Source organism: Manis javanica, chromosome 16, assembly GCF_040802235.1.
Source record: "Manis javanica isolate MJ-LG chromosome 16, MJ_LKY, whole genome shotgun sequence".
In the NCBI taxonomy this organism is placed as follows: Eukaryota; Metazoa; Chordata; class Mammalia; order Pholidota; family Manidae; genus Manis; species Manis javanica.
Genome location: NC_133171.1, coordinates 154,698 through 173,290, shown reverse-complemented (window position 1 = coordinate 173,290; position 18,593 = coordinate 154,698). Strand labels below are relative to the sequence as shown.

The window sequence follows — 18,593 nt, the reverse complement described above, 5'->3', positions numbered from 1 at the left end:
GCCTGTCTCAATTATCCATTCAAAGATAACCAAAGGGGAAATGGTACTAAATGAGAGTATTAATTTTGTCTTATATAAAATCTGAAATTGAAAATAGAGCACTATATTTGTTTTTCTGTTTCCTCTTTCCAGATTATAGAGGTTTGCAAACCCTGTGGTATTTCTGCTATATGATTTCAAATAGAAATGTAATTAACAAAGCATGAATTTATTGACACATCTTATGTCATTTAAATGGCAGCACAGAAAATGATCGAAAATGACTTTTTGGGGACTTAACAAAAAACTTTGGCTTGAAATTGTTTTTAGAATTCTATTCATGGTTATTTCCATGGGATATTATTTTTTAAAACCTATTCATAACACAGACCCATTTCTCCCTGCTCCTCCAGGCCGAGTACAACTATAAATTCTGGAAATAGCACAAAGGCAAGCAAAGGAGAGCTCCAACGGGTAGTGAGATGGAAACCACCCGGTTCGGGACCCGGGGTCTGGAGGGCATCAGGTCAGGGTGTCCTATGTCCCACAGCAGAAGAAGGCATCTGAGGCCCAGTGTTTCTCAGACACAAAAAGAGAAGCCAGGTAGGCCCATTCCTCCCCCTGCAATGAGCAGGCATCCCCTCCAAGAGCAAGAGGAAAATCAGCACCATGGCAAGGAGGCTGAGTCACCAGAAGGTGTGTTCACCTTCCAGGTGGGGCTGGAGACGCCTCTCCCTGCTGAGAAGTACCAGCTGCCGACAGAGGGACGGCTCCCCTCCCTTACGGAGGCTGGAGCTGCTCCGGGAGAAGACCCACCTTGGGAAACCCCTTCAGCCCTCAGGCAGCACCAGCACGGACCAATGAGAGCCCCCTTGGCAGAGGATGAACCAAGCAAACCAAAAATGCCACAACGGCTCAGGAAATGAAACAGCCGTTGGAAGTAGAGCCTACCAAGTCAGGGCCGGACTTAGCAACTGACCAGAAGGATGGCTGCCTGCCAACCTGCAAGATTTCAGTGAGGCTCAGAAGCCCTTACCGGAAAGCCGAAGTGCCCCGGAGACCATGGGAAATTACCTGTCATACGAAGAATTCACAACTTAAACGAGAAAAGATACCAACCAACATGAGCAGCAGATGAACCCAATGTTGGAAGGATCTGGAAGGGATTGTAAATCAGCCATCCTAAAAACACTTCAGCAATCAGTTAGAAATTCTGTTAAAACAAATAAAAAAGAGAAAATCTCAACAAAGAAATAGAAGTGTTTTTTTTTAAGCAAATGAAAATTACAGACCTAAAAAATACAGGAACAAAATAAAAATCTATCCATCCGTGAAGAAATCCAAGAAAATACACATTTTCGGAAAGATCATTCATTTTGCAGCTGCAGCTCTGGGAACAGTTTATAGGCGGTATCCAGTGTTCTATAAGGCTTGGCGGGTGGATGAAATACATAACATTGCAACTTCTCTCCCAAATGCTAGGACCCAGAAATGAGCGACTCCCCACAAGTGGCGTGAGTAAGGGAAGGGGTGGTTTTATGTGTCAGCCTGACTGGCTTCGGGGGCCAGATTAAATATTGTTTCCGGGCGTGTCTGGAAGCATGTTTCCAAAGGAGACCATTTGAATCACTGGACTCAGTAAAGATTGCCCTGCCCAGTGTAAGTGAGCGTCACCCAGTGTCTTGAGGGCTTCAGCAGAACAAAAAGCGGAGGAAATTTATCCCTGGTTTTTTTGTTTGGCATCACTGTTTGAATAGGGACAACTCATCTCATCTTCTCCTGATCTTGACCTGGGATTTATACCAGTGGCTCCCCTAGTTCTCAGGCTTTCCGATTTGGACGGAATTATAATTATACCACTGGCTTCTCTGGGTCTCCAGTTTGCAGATGGTGGATCATGAAACTTCTCAGCCTTGGTTCCTCATGAGAAAGAAATGCATCTATGTCAGTATAGATATAGATATATATCCTGTTGGTTCTGTTTTTGGGGGAGAACACTGACTTACACAGAAGGAAGAATAATTTCAAAACATGCCAGTAAATCAATTCATTCTACAGGTTTTTCAATATTCTGAATCTCACCAATAGTCATCATGTTTGGGATGCCTGTAAAAACAGCAGAGGCCCAGGCCTCACCCCCAGAGGTTCTGATTCTGCGTGTCAGTCCTGCACCCTGTATTTATTGCACTCAAGAAGTTTCCCAAAGCATACTGTGGCACCCAGTCTGCAGCTTGACTTGGGAGAACCAAACCTCAGAAATTGTCACTCTTGCATGTACCTGCCCCACCTTTGGCCCCTGTAAGTCCTGAGAGCCTCAGTAACTCTCTGGGGCCATGAGATAAACTAGAACAATCTCAGAAATTCTACTGCAAATGGTTTTTCCTTGTTTTCCTAAGAGTTAGTATCATCCCTGCTCCTACCACCCCGAGGTATATCAGAACTGTATTAGAGGGTGGCTTCTCGTTATGTGCATTTCTCTAAATCATTTCTCCAGACTGACTGAGGAAAAGCCTGCTAATATGGTTATATTATGTTACCAGATGTTACTAGGTGGTTGGGAAATCATATTTCACAGCACATACAAGAAGTTATTTGCTAGGTCTCCAGGGATAACTCTTTCCAAATTCAACCACAAGCCCCACATTTTAAAAACTTAAGAGTAAAGAATTTATGACCAAATCACTGAAAATGTTGACCAGATATCAATTTGACAAGAATAATTTTGCATGCAAGTTACTTTGAGGATAGTGGAGTTCTTAGATGGGCCTTGTCTTGCCTAAATGATTGCTTAGATTTTTGGAAGCTCTTGCCTTCCAGCTATACCTTCTCAAAACCACAAACTCAGAGAGTTCTTGATTAATGCAACCCATTTTCATTTTCACACATCACTTTAGTAACAATGGTGCATAAAGTGCTACTGATCCAAAATAGGGTGTGTCAGATGCTTTCAGTTTCCCATTTTATAATTTGTAAATTACTCTTTCATTTCCAAAAAAAGAAAAACATGGAGGAGAAAAAGCTCCTGTTGATAAGCCCCTTTTGGAGACCGCACAGCCTCAGATAGAGGGATGCTCCGAAATAGCATGTTCCTGGACTTGATCAAGCTTGTTTTGTCTGGCAAATGAATTATGTAAACCTTATCCACCAGAAACTGTTTCAAGCCAATTAATTGTTGTAATTACTTAAGATTTCTTTTCAATGAATATGGCTCTCCGGGGATTCGATGATATCCTGTCATCTGTAGGGCCTGATAAATGAAATGTGATTTGTGACTCACTGCAAACTGAACCCTTGTACTTGAGCAATGTCTGCTTCCCGCGTGCTAGTTAAATGGAAGAAATGCCCTTGATGGAGGCAGGGACATTCATTAGAAACAGTTTCCAGTTAGCATGAAAGTGAGGGTCTGGGTGGCTGCACCCACCCTTCTCGCTCTCCTTCTTTCTTCTGTCCCTTTGGAAGGGAATTAACCATGCACATGACCTCGGCAGCACTCCATATTATAATCATTATCAGTCTCACCATTCCATTTCTCATCTCCATTAGGTTCAATAAATTGAGGTCTCAGATAGCTATTCGGGGATGATACTGGCAGCTAAAATGGAAAGTGCAAGATTGTTTTCCCAGCCCCTGTTCCCCCCGCTATTATTTCTCTTATCTTAAAGCATTCATCTCTCCAAGAGCTGATAAAGTAGGATGACTTCTCTCTTTCACGGACACCCTTTTTCCAAATGATTAGTAAACTATATATAACTATAAATAAGAGCACCTTAAATGGTAGAGCAAACTACTGGAAATCAGTCCAAATTCCCTGAAATCCAGGCACCATGTATACTATCAAACAAAATGCTGTAGGGAAGCACAATCTATAAACATGTCTGTTGTCTTCAGTGGTTTTATTTTTGCCCAGCAAATAATTTAGTCTCCCTCAATAAAACAAAGTAAAGCAATTTCACTGGATTGTGTAAAACTGGTTCCCATGCTTATCTATACTAAAACACACTAACCAGAATTCTGGAAAATAATCCGTTACTGCTTCTAAACACTCAACCAATGTTTGTTGATTTCAAAGTGAATTAGGGTTTCACTTCCTCTATTTCAGGCTGTTACCATTCCCTTACCAACTCATCAGTTCTAAAACAAATTTAAGTAGGAAAGATTGTGTAATAGACAAACACTGATTTATGGCAACCAGACTTTTCCCTATGGAGTATCTTTCACTGTCTTAAAATCATAATTCCAGGAAAACCCAGGAATATAAAGACATTTGAAGATCAGAGGTTTTATCAAAGCATTCAGTCAATCAATAAATATTTATTGAGTGGCTGATAAAGAGTTAGGCACTCTGTAACATTGTAACCCTTCAGTTACAATGTGAACTAGTACACTACAGCCTCCTTTATTACATGTTTACCACATGTCAAGCACTGTTCTAAGTGCTTTGCAAACAAGACATAGCCCCTGACCTCAAGGTTGCATTGGGCCTTTAAACAACCCTTTGTTTAAATAAAGGTTGTACAAGACTCACCACCTAGATCGTAATGTCCAGCTTTTATTTACACTCTCTGTAATGTGAGCACCCACATACCTATCCATCTATTCTAATCCAGCTGTAGCAGTTGGTTTTTGACTGCATACCCTTATGTAAATAGTACTTGTGAGCGTGAAGGGTGTCCCGAATACTGGTCCTGATGTCCACATCAAATAACTTGTGACTTTTGGCAAGTTATGGAAATCTTTTCCTCTTTATTTTCTCATCTACAAAATGCAATTAATAACCACGAAGATGACAATGGTGAGGATGATGCTGGTACCTTCCTATAAGGTTTGTGTGAAGAGTTAAATGATTTAATGTATCATGAGCTCCTTGCTTATTATTATATGTTATCATGAACATTATCTCAATTACTACCGATAAGAAAATAGGGGCACAGAGAAATTAAGTACTGTTTCCACTGTTATGTAGCTACAAATAAACTAAAATTCAGAACAGCTTTCCACCAAACTGACAGCTGTCTCTTAAACTGCTGCGTGAAATTCTGTAGCATAGCAAGACAAGGTCCTGCCAACTTACCGGTTCTCCTTGTCCCCCACACCATCTCAGTAACCGCAGGCAGCATGTGCTACAATCGCAAGTGACATGCCCATACTAGGAACGTTGGCTGTAACATCACTTCAGTTAGATGAAGTCTTTTTCTCCAAGAGTTTGTAGAACAGTAGAGAAGTAGTGCCAGACAAATTCTGACCTTAATAAACCCTTACTAAGTACATACTATTGGCTTCGCTTTATAATAAAATTGATGCTCAGATTATTAAATCCGAGTTTCAGCTTTCCTTTGATTCATAAAATTTTACTCTCTTCAGTATATATATATTTTTAATCCTCTTTAGGTAGATCCTGAACATTTTTAGTTCAAATTTTCTAGGTAGCAAAAAAGACATTTTGCTATTATAAAAGATGCATTTTCTATTGTATTTTCTAATTGGTGATTACTAATATTCAGGAAATATTGATTTTTTTTAAGTTCTTACTTTAACAGTGTGTCAAACTTATGTTGTCCCATCCAAATATATTCTTCTCTTTTTCTTGGCCACATGGCTACCAGATTTCCCATCCTCCCCTGCAGCTGTGTGCGGGCAGATGACAAGCTTTGGCCAGTGGAATATGATTGCAAGTGATATGTGCAACATCCATGTTATCTCCAAAATATTTTTGTATTTTTCTCCTGAACACAAATTTGAGATGACTTGTCTTTAACCATGAAGAAGTGAACAATATTACAAAGCAGGAGTTGGCAAGCCATGGCCTGTAAAGCAAATCTGACCTGTGGCCTGATTTTGTATGGCCCTTGAGCTGAGAGTGGTCTTAAATTTTTTAATGGCTGGGAATGAAGGAAGGAAGGGAAGGAGGAAGGGAGGCCAGGGGAGGGAAGGGGAGGGAGGAGGGAGGAAATACCTTCTGGCCCATTACAGGAAATGTTTGCCAACACCTGTTTCAGAGGACTATTGGACAGCAGGACAGAAGAAATCTGGGTATGTTAATCACCACAAAGAGCAGAGCAGTTCTAATCTTCTTGACCAATAATCTCTGGACTACTGTGAGAGAAGAGAAGGAAGTTCTATTTTATTTAATCTATTATATTATTACATTTAGTCTCTTTGCTACCAGAGCCATTAATCTAATTAATCAACCATCTAACCATATTAGTCTTAACAGTTTTTCAATTGATGTCTTCCAATTTCTAGAAAGATAGCCATGCCATCTACAGACAATAGTGTGGGTTTTTTTTCTCAGTAACAAACATATTACCTATTGTACACTTTTTTTCATCTCATTTTTAATAGCTATAACTTTCAAGACAGCATAAATTGATAGTGGCAATAGCATACATCCATGTTCTGTTCTTAATTTTAGTGACAATGCCTCTAGCTCTTTACTGCCTAGTAAACTATTGCCTTTTGATTGTAGATGTTTTTGATTATCTTAGGAATATTCAGAAGAAAAATTATTCAGTGGTTTTTCTCTTTTTTTATCTTTTTCAAGTTTGCCATGAAATTTACACTCTTTGTATGAAAGGAATTGTAAAGCTTCCCATCTATGCTTAGAAATGACTTGTGTAATACAGGAATGAGCCATGATTTGAAAGTTTGAAAAACACTGTGTCAAAAAAATCTGGCCCTAGAGCATTTTTAAAGTAATTCTTCAAAAACAGTTTTAATTCCTTCCATGATTACATTCAGCTATTTCTTGAGTTAATTGTTATCATCTATATTTTCCTTAAAAATCATTCATTTTGCCAAGATTTTCAAATTGTTAGCATGAATATACACAGAATTCTCTTTAAATTATTTTATTTCCTCATATGATGTAGTAATCATTCTCTTTGTATGTTCTCATTTTGTTTTGTTGTTACTATTTATCAGAATTTCTAGACATTTCCTGCATTTTAATTTTTTCCAAAGAACACTAATTAACTCCTAGACTGATTAACTAATTTTATTCTTTCACTTTCTAACAAATTTATTTTATGCATGTTTTTATCTGTATAACTTTCTCATCTCTATATTTTTTAGGTATGTTAGTTATTTTCTAACTTTTTAAATGAATTACTTACTTCTTATATTTTCCTTTGTTTTTTGAAAATTGTGTTCAGCATGTATTTTTTTAATAATTTGTTCAGAATGTATTAGTCACCTCCTGTAACTTTTGAAATTTCCTTGTCTCCTTTATATTAAGATAGTGTGTGTTATAGGTTGGGTTTCCTGGAAAGCAGACCCTAAATAACCTGAATAAGCTTGAATACTTGGATAAGTACTGAGTGAGATTTGGGTAAGAGAAAAAACCAATAATGAGCAAGTTAGTAAGCGGTTTAGTGCTGTGGAAAACTGGAGCTCCATCTCTGAACAAGTGTTTATAACACATCCTGATAATTTCTCATTAAGAAAAGAGGAAGCTGGGGTATGTATCCACAGAAACTCCTAGCGGTACTAAATCCTCAGTAATTCCAGCCTGTGAGATAAGCACAATGGAGAAATCCTTCAAGCAAAAAAATATAAAGCCATAATAGTTCAAGGTAGGAAACATTCACTATCCATGAATCTTGTTCACCTCAGCGGCAAGTGAATGTAGACCAGGGCCGAGGGGCTACGGGCGCGCATCAGCGGCATCTACAACAACGTGTGGTCTATAGACTTGCTTTCAGTTTTACTTGGGAACGCATTTCCCAAGTGATATGTTGGGTCTTAATTTTGTAAATGTGTATTCATATGATTTTAGAAGTTAAATGCATACTCATCACACATTAAAATATGTATTCTCAATTGTAATATCTAGGGTTTTCTTAAGGAAAATATTGCAGATTAATCTTCAGGAAAATTTACATTTCAAAACAAATACACTGTTTAGCATAGCTGTTTTAAAGACTTCTTCCACCCATTCAATATACCTATTCTAGTGTGATTTAACATCTATTCAGATGATTTAACTTTTTTATCCTATCTTTAAGTTTTTTATCCTAACATAATTTTGTACTTGAGGAAATATGAAAGAATACCACAGAGAGCTCCTTTATGAACTCCAGCTAGATGCATGGGTCTGTTTCTGGATGCCATTCTGTTCCATTCATCTATTTGTCTCTCCTTTTGCAAATATCATGTTGTCTTAATTATTGTAGCTTTATGGTAAGTCTTAAAGTCAGAAAGTAAAGTCTTCCAGTTTTTTTTTTCTTTCAAAAAATTATTTTGGCTTTTGGTTCCTTTGAGTTTCATAGAAAGTTTAACACAACTATTTAAAGCTCTAAATTTCCCTCTAAACCTGCTTTAATTGTAGCTGACAAATTTTGATATGTTGTACTTTATTATTCACTTCAAAATATTTTCTAATTTCTTCTTTGACCCTTAAATTATTTAGAAGTGAGTTAATTTCCATATATTCAGAGTTTTCATAGATATCTTGGGCTTTTTATTTTTAATGTAATTAAAATGTATTTTTAATGTAATTTCATTCTGTGATCACAGAATGTACTGTGTCTAGTTCCAGTCCTTTTAAATATACTGGAGTTTGTATTGCACAGCATATGCTGACCTTTATGTTGTATTGGTGAACATATCATGTACTCAAAAATAATCAGTATTCTGTACTTGTTAGGTGTAGTATTCTCTAATATCATTTAGGTCAGGATGGTTGATAGTGTTGTTCTGATACTTTATGTCTCTATTTATTTTTTTTGTCTACTCAATCAATTTCTAAGAAAGGCATATTAAAATATCAAGCTATAGTTGTGGCGTTGACTATTTGTTCCTTTAATTAATATATTTTGTTAATACTTAGTTAATATAATATGTATTTTTATACTGTTGTTAGGCTTACACACATTTATGATCATTGTCACTTCCAAACAGGTTCCTTTATCATTATAAAATGTCTTTATCACTGCTAATGTTCTTTGTCTTGAATTCTGTTTTATCTGGTATTAATTCCACTTCTTTTTTCTTTATGGTTGCTATTTGTATAGGATATATTTTTCTATCCATTTACTTTTGACCTGTCTATGTCTTTGTATTTAGAGCACTTTTTTTTTGATGCCACATAGTTAAGTCTTGCTTATTATCCAGTCTGATCATCTCTGCCTTTTAATTAAAGTCTTCGGTCCGTTAATATTTAGTGTATTTGTTGATATGATTGAATAGGTCTAGCATTTCATTATTTTCTGTTTGTTTTCTTTATTTTAGGGTCCCAATTTTCTCTTTGGCTTATTTTGGGTTCTTTGAATATTTTAATTTATCTATTGGCTTTTAACATTTACTAATTTGCATTACTTTTAGTGGGTGATAAAGGGATCATAATACACTCTTAAATTTTCACAGTCTTTTTACAATTAATACTGTACCTCTGTCCATTTCTATACTACAGTTGACATATGTATTACACTTACATGCAATATATACCCCTCACAAGCCAGTGTGATAATAATTGCCCTAAACAGATCTACATGGTTTAAAAGAAAATAAGGAAGGAAAATTTATTTCACATTTACCCTCATATTCACCATCTCTAAAGCTTTCCATTCTTTCCTAAAAACAAGAGTTTCCATCTGGTATTATTTCTTTTGAGTCAGAAGAACTCCACGACTGTTTCTAGTGCATGTCTGCTATTGACAAATTCCCTTGATTGTTTTTCATTTGAAAATGTTTTTCCTTTGCCTTCATTTAAAAAGATATTTTCATTGAATATCGAACTTGGGGTTGATAGTTTTGGCTTTTCTTTCAGCCCATTAAAGAAGTTATTCCATTCCCTCTGGCCTCCAGAGTTTCTGATGAAAAATCAGTGATTACCCAGAATATTGTTCCCTTGTATGTAAAGTGTCATTTTTCTCTGGCTGGCTTAGATATTTCTGCTTTATACTGTGCCAACTGAAAATACTTTTTATGCCAATTCTCCTTCTTTTTTCCCAGAAAATGGCATGTCTATTAGACATTTTGATATTTTTCACAGTTTTGTATGGTTCTATTCATTTCTGTTTAAATTTTTACCTCTTTGTCCTACAAACTGAATAATTTCAGTAGCTCAATCCTCAAGGTCATGAACTTTTGTGTCATATCCAGAATTTAAAAAATTTTGGACATTGTGCTTTTGAGTTATAGAATTCCCATTTGGTTCTCTTTTTATAGTTTGTGATTTTCTGCTGAAATTTCCTACATTTTCACTCATTTTGATCATATTTTCCTCTACACCTTTGAGTATAATTATACTGTTTTGAAATTTTTGTCTCCTAATAACAGCATCTGGAACATTTTAAGATCGCTCTCCATTGATTCCTTTGTTGCTTATAAATTTCATTTCATTTTTCTTCACCTAGCTGTTTTAGATTGCATCCTGAACATTAAGAATGCTATATTATAGACAGTATAGATGCTGTTCATCTCTCTAAAATACATATTTTTAAGCAGATAGTTAACCTAGCTGAATTCAAATGCCAACACTTTGAAACCTTGAGTTGGTTCTTTTAGCTTTGATTGGACTGCTCAGAGTCTACACTTCAGATGTGCTGTTCGGGAGTTATCTAGAGATGTGGATAGAGATTTTACCCTGATTTTGAGGCTCCCCCTCTTCTCTGGCTCCATTCTTTCAGAGATTTCCCACCTCAGTTTCCAGGTGCTCTGGACCTGAAATTTTGTCGTATGGTTCCTTACACCAAAAAGATGATAGTTTTCATAACCCCACTGCACAGACTGGGATTTGCCACCAAGCTAAAGCCTTAATGAGACACTCGGTGTCATCTCTTGATCTAGCTTCTAATACTATCGGCCTGCTTTCATTCGGTCTCCAGTGCCTTCAAGTAGTTGCTTTTTATATTTTGCCCCAAGGTTACAGTCATTATTTTTGGAAGGACTGATCTGATAGGAACTAGTCTACCATTACCCAATTAATAACTTTTGAACATTTTTTTATGTGTGGTATTTATAAATTGGGGATGTCATGCAACTTAATGGTCCCAATGAAGGTGGACATTTTACTTAAGACAAAGATCCAAGTAATATGAAAATATATAACCCCCCAAAAAAACTCTTCTTTTACATGAATATCAGCCAAGATGACCAACCAACACAGCCCTTTAAAGCATATGCTGCCTTTAATAATGTAGCACTTATTTAGAATGTAATGGGATTTATGTGATTATGACAGTCTTTCCAATTCGGGTAAAGAATATGAATAAAATAATTTAATCACTTTTTGCTTGAAACTGCCATTTGCCTGTGGGCATCTTGTGAACCACCAGGGACTATCAGAAGTCTGCAGAGGACATTTTGAGACACTCATCTGTCTGTTTGTGTAATAGATATACCTTTTTTTCTTTTCTTCTTCCTCACCACATTCCACTCCTTGTTCTTTCTTTTTTCTATATTCCTCAGTGCCTCTTCACACTCATCTCAAATAGACAGGCATTCCAACCATTGTTCTCAAAAAAAAAAACAAAAACAAATAAATCTTAGGTGTTAATTTTGAGGCACTTTATACTAATATTTACCATTCCACCTGCTGAGTGCAAGCATATAGCAAATATCATCAACTACTGCTGCCTGTTTTTTTTTTTTTTATGTTTTTTCAGAAGAGTACTTGCATTCTTCTTCATTCCCAGAGCAAGACTAACAGGTGCTGGACATACAGTATGTGCTCAGTAAATACTCAGATGAAAGAAGAACTCCTACCCATCATTATGCTCCGATACATTTACTTTCCTGGGTCACCACTTCAGCCAGAACTCTTTCACTAAAAGGTAAAATTGTCTTATTTAAACATTCTGCATTGCCTTGTTTCTAAATCTAAAAACCCAAATTAAGTTTCATTAACTTTCCTTTGAGTAACCATTTAAGTCCCAAATACAGTTGATAAGAAACTAAAAACCACGAGGCCCAGGGCTTCCTCAGCAGGCATTTATTGTTCCTTCCTTTACTGTCCCCCAGTTCTTGGCTCACTTAGCATCAGCCAAGGAAGGCTCATACACAGCTGGTAGGAGGTCTAACCAGCTTCCAGGCAAGGGGGCAGACGAGCAGGAGGTAGGGGTGCTCCTCAAGGAATGCGCAGGTGAAAGGAGTCTGAGATCTGTCCAGACTGGATCCACTTATGCTGTGTTTGGAACCCCTCCTTTGAGAGAGTCCAGTCCATTATATACAACCATAGTGCAGGAAGTGATAACTTTCCAGAAGTTTCTTCATTGGTATCTATTGCTAAATTCTTTGCAGTGAGTGGAGGTTCCTTTCTTCTCATCTGCCTGTAAAGCATTCCACCCTGACAGATGTCCTCTGGTGGCCAGGACCAATAATCAGGTCTTCTGCCTCTCATTTATTTGCACTCTGTCTGCTTTGATGCATACATTTACTTTTTTATTGGTTCATTTTCCTCTAGCTACCATCTCATCTCACAATTAATAATTAATGGCTTCAGATTACTCTCTTCTTTGCCATCATCTTAGGTTGTTTATAATGTTAAATTACAGATGGGATGGATGGATAGATGAGAGAAAGAGAGAGAGGTCATAGATATAGATCCATAGATAGATCAAAGACTCACTTTTACATACTTATCTAAATAATTTTTGTTAACCTGCTCACCTAATACTCACCAATCCATGCTCATATATCTCTACAGCACTCTGAGCAAGAAACTGAATTGATACAATGAATTGTGAATTGCAATTTGTTCATAGACAGGGGCTCCTGCATCCCAAGATCATCCCGTAAATCATCTCTGTGACATGTGTTAAGGTTAAATTTCTTTGCTTAACCTCTGCTCCTCTAATCCACTCTAAGCCACTCTAATGTCACAGATCTCCAAACCAAATACCCTCTAATTGCTCCAGTTAATTACCCTAATTACCTCTCTTGTCCTGCAGAAGTTTGAATTCACAACTCTTTACACTACAGATTTTACATCTTCAATTTTTCTGAGATCCATTGTCTCTTCTTTTAAAAACTTCTGCCACTGTCTCCTTTTTCGTGTGTCCCTACTGTTTCACAGAATCTTAATTTTGCTTTTGTATCTTTTTTGAGTCTGTCATCCAATAGTATTGAAACAATAACAAAATAACCAGCCAAGTCAGGCAGTTTTAAGAATAATCACATCAACAATATATGGCAACAACAGATAAGAGAGGCAATTGGATTTTTCCCTTTTTAGCCAATTATTTGTAGATGTAAATCCTGAGTCTCTGTTCCCATGTGAAGTCTTTATGTGCATGGAAGTTTCATGGCCATGTCTGTTAAAATGTGTATAGTGCCATAGTTTACTATGATGATCTTGTAACATAGATTGCTAACCCCTTCTCCCAAAAATCTATCTGAGATATTTTAGGTATCACTGCACCACTAGCTCAAGCTGTTCATATAGAATGAAAGTAATCAGAATTGAGAAGAAAACTAGGAAAGAAAATAAGAGCCATTTTCCAAAAGTGCAGGATCATGAAAACTCGTCTAGGCTAATCATCAGGATTGTAAAATTTTTATTTCTCAGTTAATAAGCACCACCTGTGTTTATAAAAAGCCTCTGATGACTTGTTGTTTTGTCTCTGGCAAGGAATATAAAATGTTCTTAGAAAAGATTCCATAGAGAACACACACATTATTAATATACTCTAAAATCCCTCCAAATGACTGATGCAACCTTCATTATCCTTTCCCTACTCCATATCACATGCTTTCTTCTTTAATTTTTTTATTGAAATGATATAATATAAAAAAATCATTGACTACATATAAATCAATTGTCTGTGACATGTTACAGGGAAAAAGAAAACATCAAGATTGCCAGTAACAGGCACTCAATCTCATAAAACTTGTAATTAACTTCCAAGCCAAAGCGTAAACTGTAATATATTGCTACAAACGTATAACAATAACAAACTATTTGAATTGCACCTTCGCATTCTCTGTCGTTAATAACAAATAAGCATGAAAAGTTGTGACAGTCATTCATTGTAATGGGTGTCTGCTTGTTTCTCAGAAGTGTCATCTGGCATTATGGAGTGCACCCTTATCCCTGGGAGGGTGTGAGGAGACAGGGTGCTCAAGTTTTGGATACTAACTACAGACAGTGAGAACACCATGGTAGGAAAATTCTAATGGTTCATTTATCTTTTAATCTCAGCTCAAAGATGTTATCAAGTCTTTCTTTGGCCCTAAGTGAATCTAAAAAAACAAGTCCTCAATTTGATTAATTTTTATTATTCTGACTCTTCCAGATATCTATGGCTACAGGAAACCACTCCAAAACAGTAGCTTAAAACACTAACACTCACTGCTCGCTTTGGCAGCACATATACTAAAATTGGAACGATACAGAGAAGATTAGCATGGCCCCTGCGCAAGGATGACACGCAAATTCGTGAAGCGTTACATATTTTTTTTTTTAGGTAAAAAAAAAAAAAAAAGGCACTAACAATCACTTGTTTGCTTATAGATCTGGGGCGCTACCTGAGCTCAGCTGGGCTTTAAGGTCTTACGTACAGTTGCAATCAATCTGTGGCTGGAACTGAGGTCTGACTGAGTCATCTTGAAAGCTTTTGACTCACGTTTAGTGCCTGGGCTGAGGAGATTCAAACAGCTGGGTGCTGGAACGGCTGGCGCCCTTGGCATCTATCTGTCCCTCCCTCTCTCTCTCTCTTTCTCATCTCTCCATAGGGACTGTGCACAAGTTGGCTTCAGGGCAACCAGACTTCTCAGTGGTGAAGGAAGGCTCCAAGCAAATGTCCTCAGAGAGAGCAGGGGGAAGCTGTACCACTTCTTACGACCTCACAAGCACACTCCTGCCACGTGCTACTCATCGGGACCGTCACTCTGGCACAGGTTCCGTTGGAGAGGAGGAAACACGGACTCTGCCTCTTGAAGAGGAGTCACAAGGTTCTGAGAGATTCCCATGGAGGGTGGGAAATAACGCTGTTTATATCTGTGCAAACTGCAACCTGCCACACAGACTCGTGGCTCACGTACACACTCCAATGCACACACACTCACATACAGTAAATAGGATTCCTGAAGGATAATGCAGTGAAATTCCATGAGGCTAGTAGGTGATGTCTCCTAAACTGCACTCCAAAAGCTCTCACAGCAACTCTGTAACGGGATGATTCTGTTCAAGACCATGTTAGACAAATCCAACTGAGTGAATTAGTGGGGACTTTTTTTGTGCCTTAATAGACTAAGAGGCAGAAAGGACCTCATAAGCTTTGTTTCCCAAAACATTGGATCACAGGCCAGCAGCACCATGTCCCTTGGGTGCTGGTTAGAAATGCAGAACAAGGCCCCGTGCAGGCCCCCATTTCCACAGGATGCCCAGTTGATCTGAGTGCACAGAAAACTTTGAGTATTATCTTAGAGGACTGTGCAGTGTGGCAGGGTTTTCTAAACAATGTGTCCACAGAGCCCTATTTTAACCCTGAACACTTTCTGAAATCACTGGGAATTCCAGGCAAGGATTGCTGTCGTATGTCCGTCGGTAACTGCAGGCTCTCCCCACACCCCCCTGAGGGAGCAGGCCACGAGGCCCCCACTTCCTCAGACTTCTCCCAAGAGAACTGGTGGCTCTGCAGGGCCCTCTGCCCCCCATCTCAGGCCAGAGAGTGGCGGGAAGAAGGGGCCTTACCTCCGACCCCCTGCACGCTCCTCCTGACCTCTTCGTGTCCCCTTCCCTGCAATTTACTGGCGCTTGAAAAAGCGGGATTTCTCTTGGCTCCCTTCCTGTCTGGTTGGAAGGTCCCCCCACATGTCAGCCTAGTTCCGATCTTCGCTTTATTCTCTGCTGCGTCCCCGTGCCCACCGTGGTGCCCTTGACGGAGGGAGTCAATCACAATCCACAAAACTAAAGAATAAAGGGAGCGGATGTTAGCAGATAGGGAGCAGAAAAAGAAACCAGCTTCTGAATTATAGGAACGTGGGTCAGGAGGAGGAGGAGCCACGAATTTGTTCTCTTTTCTACCCAGAGAGACTGAAGCTTCCAGGTGATGAGACCCACGTGTTACCCAGAAGGAGCCCCCTTTTGGCAGCCTGTCCAGAGAGAGGACGCAGGGGCATGTGTTCAACAACAGCGTCAAGGTTGTGTAGACTCTGGCAGCCCTTTAAAAATCTCCATACCTTCCTGTTCTTCCTCCTCTCAGCTCACAGCGAGCAAGGATGCTTCCTTGATTGTGAAGGAGAAAGAAGATGAAGAGGAAGGGGGAGGAGAGGAGGTCAGAGATTTGAGGAATCTGAGAGCTGATCAAGGAAAATGACACGGACCACGGGTTTCAGTGACACATGGATTTCTAAAGGTGGTGCTTGGATGGGGTCGCATGCTGGGAAGAGCCTCACAGCGTGGGGGGTCGCCGCTCGGAAGGGGCTGGGAACAGGGGGTTTCCTGGGAGAACATGGGCCGGCCTGTCAAGGGAAGGACACTCAGCAACTCTGCGGGGACAGGGCTCAGTGGGCAGAGCGGCTTGAGCATAACTTTAAGGCCCTGTCTCATCAGTAGGTCACAACTGTTGGATGAGGCTGAGGTTGCTCTGAGTATGCAAAGCAGGCAGTCTCTAAATGACTAAAATTTGCTGGTTTGGGCTATTTTTTTAATAATTGCTATGTAAAATTTTGAGTTCAATATTGATGGGTTTTTAAGCTAATAGGGAAGAAATAAGCAATCTATGAGACAAAACAAAGGCTGTCTGCAGCTCTTTCATATGCCCAGGGAAGAGATGGCTCCATGCACAGCTTTCCACTGCAAAGTAGAGAAAACCACGGGACTGGCTGACGGGCTTTTTCTCAGAAGCTAGGATCAGTCAATTACACATCAAGTAACCCATTTTGACCAAAGCTGTATTATCCTGCAGTGGCTGTTCACCTATCCTTGGAGTTGATCAAACCATCAAACACAAATTGATCCCATTTTAAAATTCTCTGGAAATGGTATTAACCTCCCAAATCCCATCCAAATACTTATGCTTGGCTGAGAAGGTCTGATTATTCAGCTTTTGCTTCATCCTTGACTATAAAATCTGAAATGTCACCCAGAATCTCTCTTGCTTGTGGAAATAGTATATACATGGAAATGCGTGTGGTTTAATCATGGCTAGTGACTGGATTTCAGCTGTGCATTTTTTTTTTTCAATAAGGAAATCATTTCAGTGCAGTTTGTGTTTTATTAAAAGAAAAAAAAAGGCAGTATCATTAGTCAAGCACTCAGATGCACAACCCTTCTCACAACAAGGATCACTCACAAGGAACCATGTAGATTGGGAAAATGGGACCCCATTACTGCACACGGGTGAAAGGCACCTTTGTAAAGGCACTGGGTGAACCTCCAACACAGGATTAGATATTATCAAACCAGATTTCACTCAAACTAACAGCGATCAGCTCTCAAGTTCAACTGTTCTCTAAATACATTGAACTTTCCATTTAAAAAGTAAATTCTGGGTAGCATTTGGGAGTGGGGAGGGGAAGGTATGGAAAAATAACCGTCTTAGAATGCCCAGGCCTCCTCCCATGGAACAGAAGGAAGGGCCTTTCATGTCAACCTAACCAATGCACTTTGAGAAAGATAAAGCCTTTCATGTCGGAAGAAAAACAAACCAATGTTCATACTCAAGAATACAATAGCTGTTGCCGTTTTCAACCTAGAGTTTTGTTTAAACTGTAGGGACCATTAGGGATCTTCTGCAAGAAAGGATGATGTGGATTTGAGGTCTGTGGTTATGATCCAAAATAGCTGTAACCACAAGAAATAGCAAGTCCCCTCCTACAGCAAACTCTGCTAAGTGAGGGGAAAACCTGAGGGGATGCACACGAACCTGGCAATTATATAAATGAGTTATTTATGCGAACCTGGGAATTTTAGAAATGAGTTGTTTAGGTAAAAACTGCTCCTAAGGTAAGCTACCAGTTTTCAATGCATGAGGGTTGAATATAGTAACAAACTATTTTACAGATGGTAGGCAATTCAGTCCAAGGTGATCTGTTATGGTCTCTGCTCAGAAATATGTATTTGTCACAAAGAATTTCTCCTGACTTTGAGAATAATTACTTCAACATATTAAGGCACAAACTTGGTTGGTGGGGGTGGACAATGTCAGGGATGTTTTTCCTCTGGGAAAACAAGTCACAGTTTGGAAAGAAAAATGCAGAGTGTTAAGGGGAGTGGTTCAGACAGGACAGCAAGCACCATCAGGCCATTCCAGATGGGATTGGAGGCAACCTCGCTGCCCGGGGCCCAGGACCCTTCCCAGTGTTCCACTGACAGGCAGACCCGGGACCTTTCTTCAAGGTGATAGTTCCCTCAGGTACCAAAGCTTTGGTACACAAATGACTTCGTAGAAGCTTATTTATATCAAAGGTCTGAAATCTTTTCTTACTTACCTCATTAAGTAAATAATTACATCTCTAAAGGCACACGGTATTTCTTTTTTTTTTAAAGGTATTACTGATACACACTCTTATGAAGGTTTCACATGAAAACAATGTGTTTACTACATTTACCCACATTATCAAGTCCCCACCCACACTCCATTGCAGTCACTGTCCGTCAGTGTAGTAAGATGCCACAGATTCTCTATTTAAGGTGCATGGTATTTCTGATTTCATGTTAATACATCCAT

General features: G+C 38.9%; 1 non-coding gene across 1 annotated transcript; it reads left to right on the top strand.

Annotated features, from left to right (window-relative positions):
• Positions 1 to 14,269: 14,269 nt before the first annotated feature.
• On the top strand, positions 14,270 to 14,376 carry LOC140846924 (U6 spliceosomal RNA). The gene has a single exon (XR_012126441.1). It is a non-coding gene; the product is annotated as a U6 spliceosomal RNA (small nuclear RNA).
• The last annotated feature ends 4,217 nt before the right edge of the window (positions 14,377 to 18,593 follow it).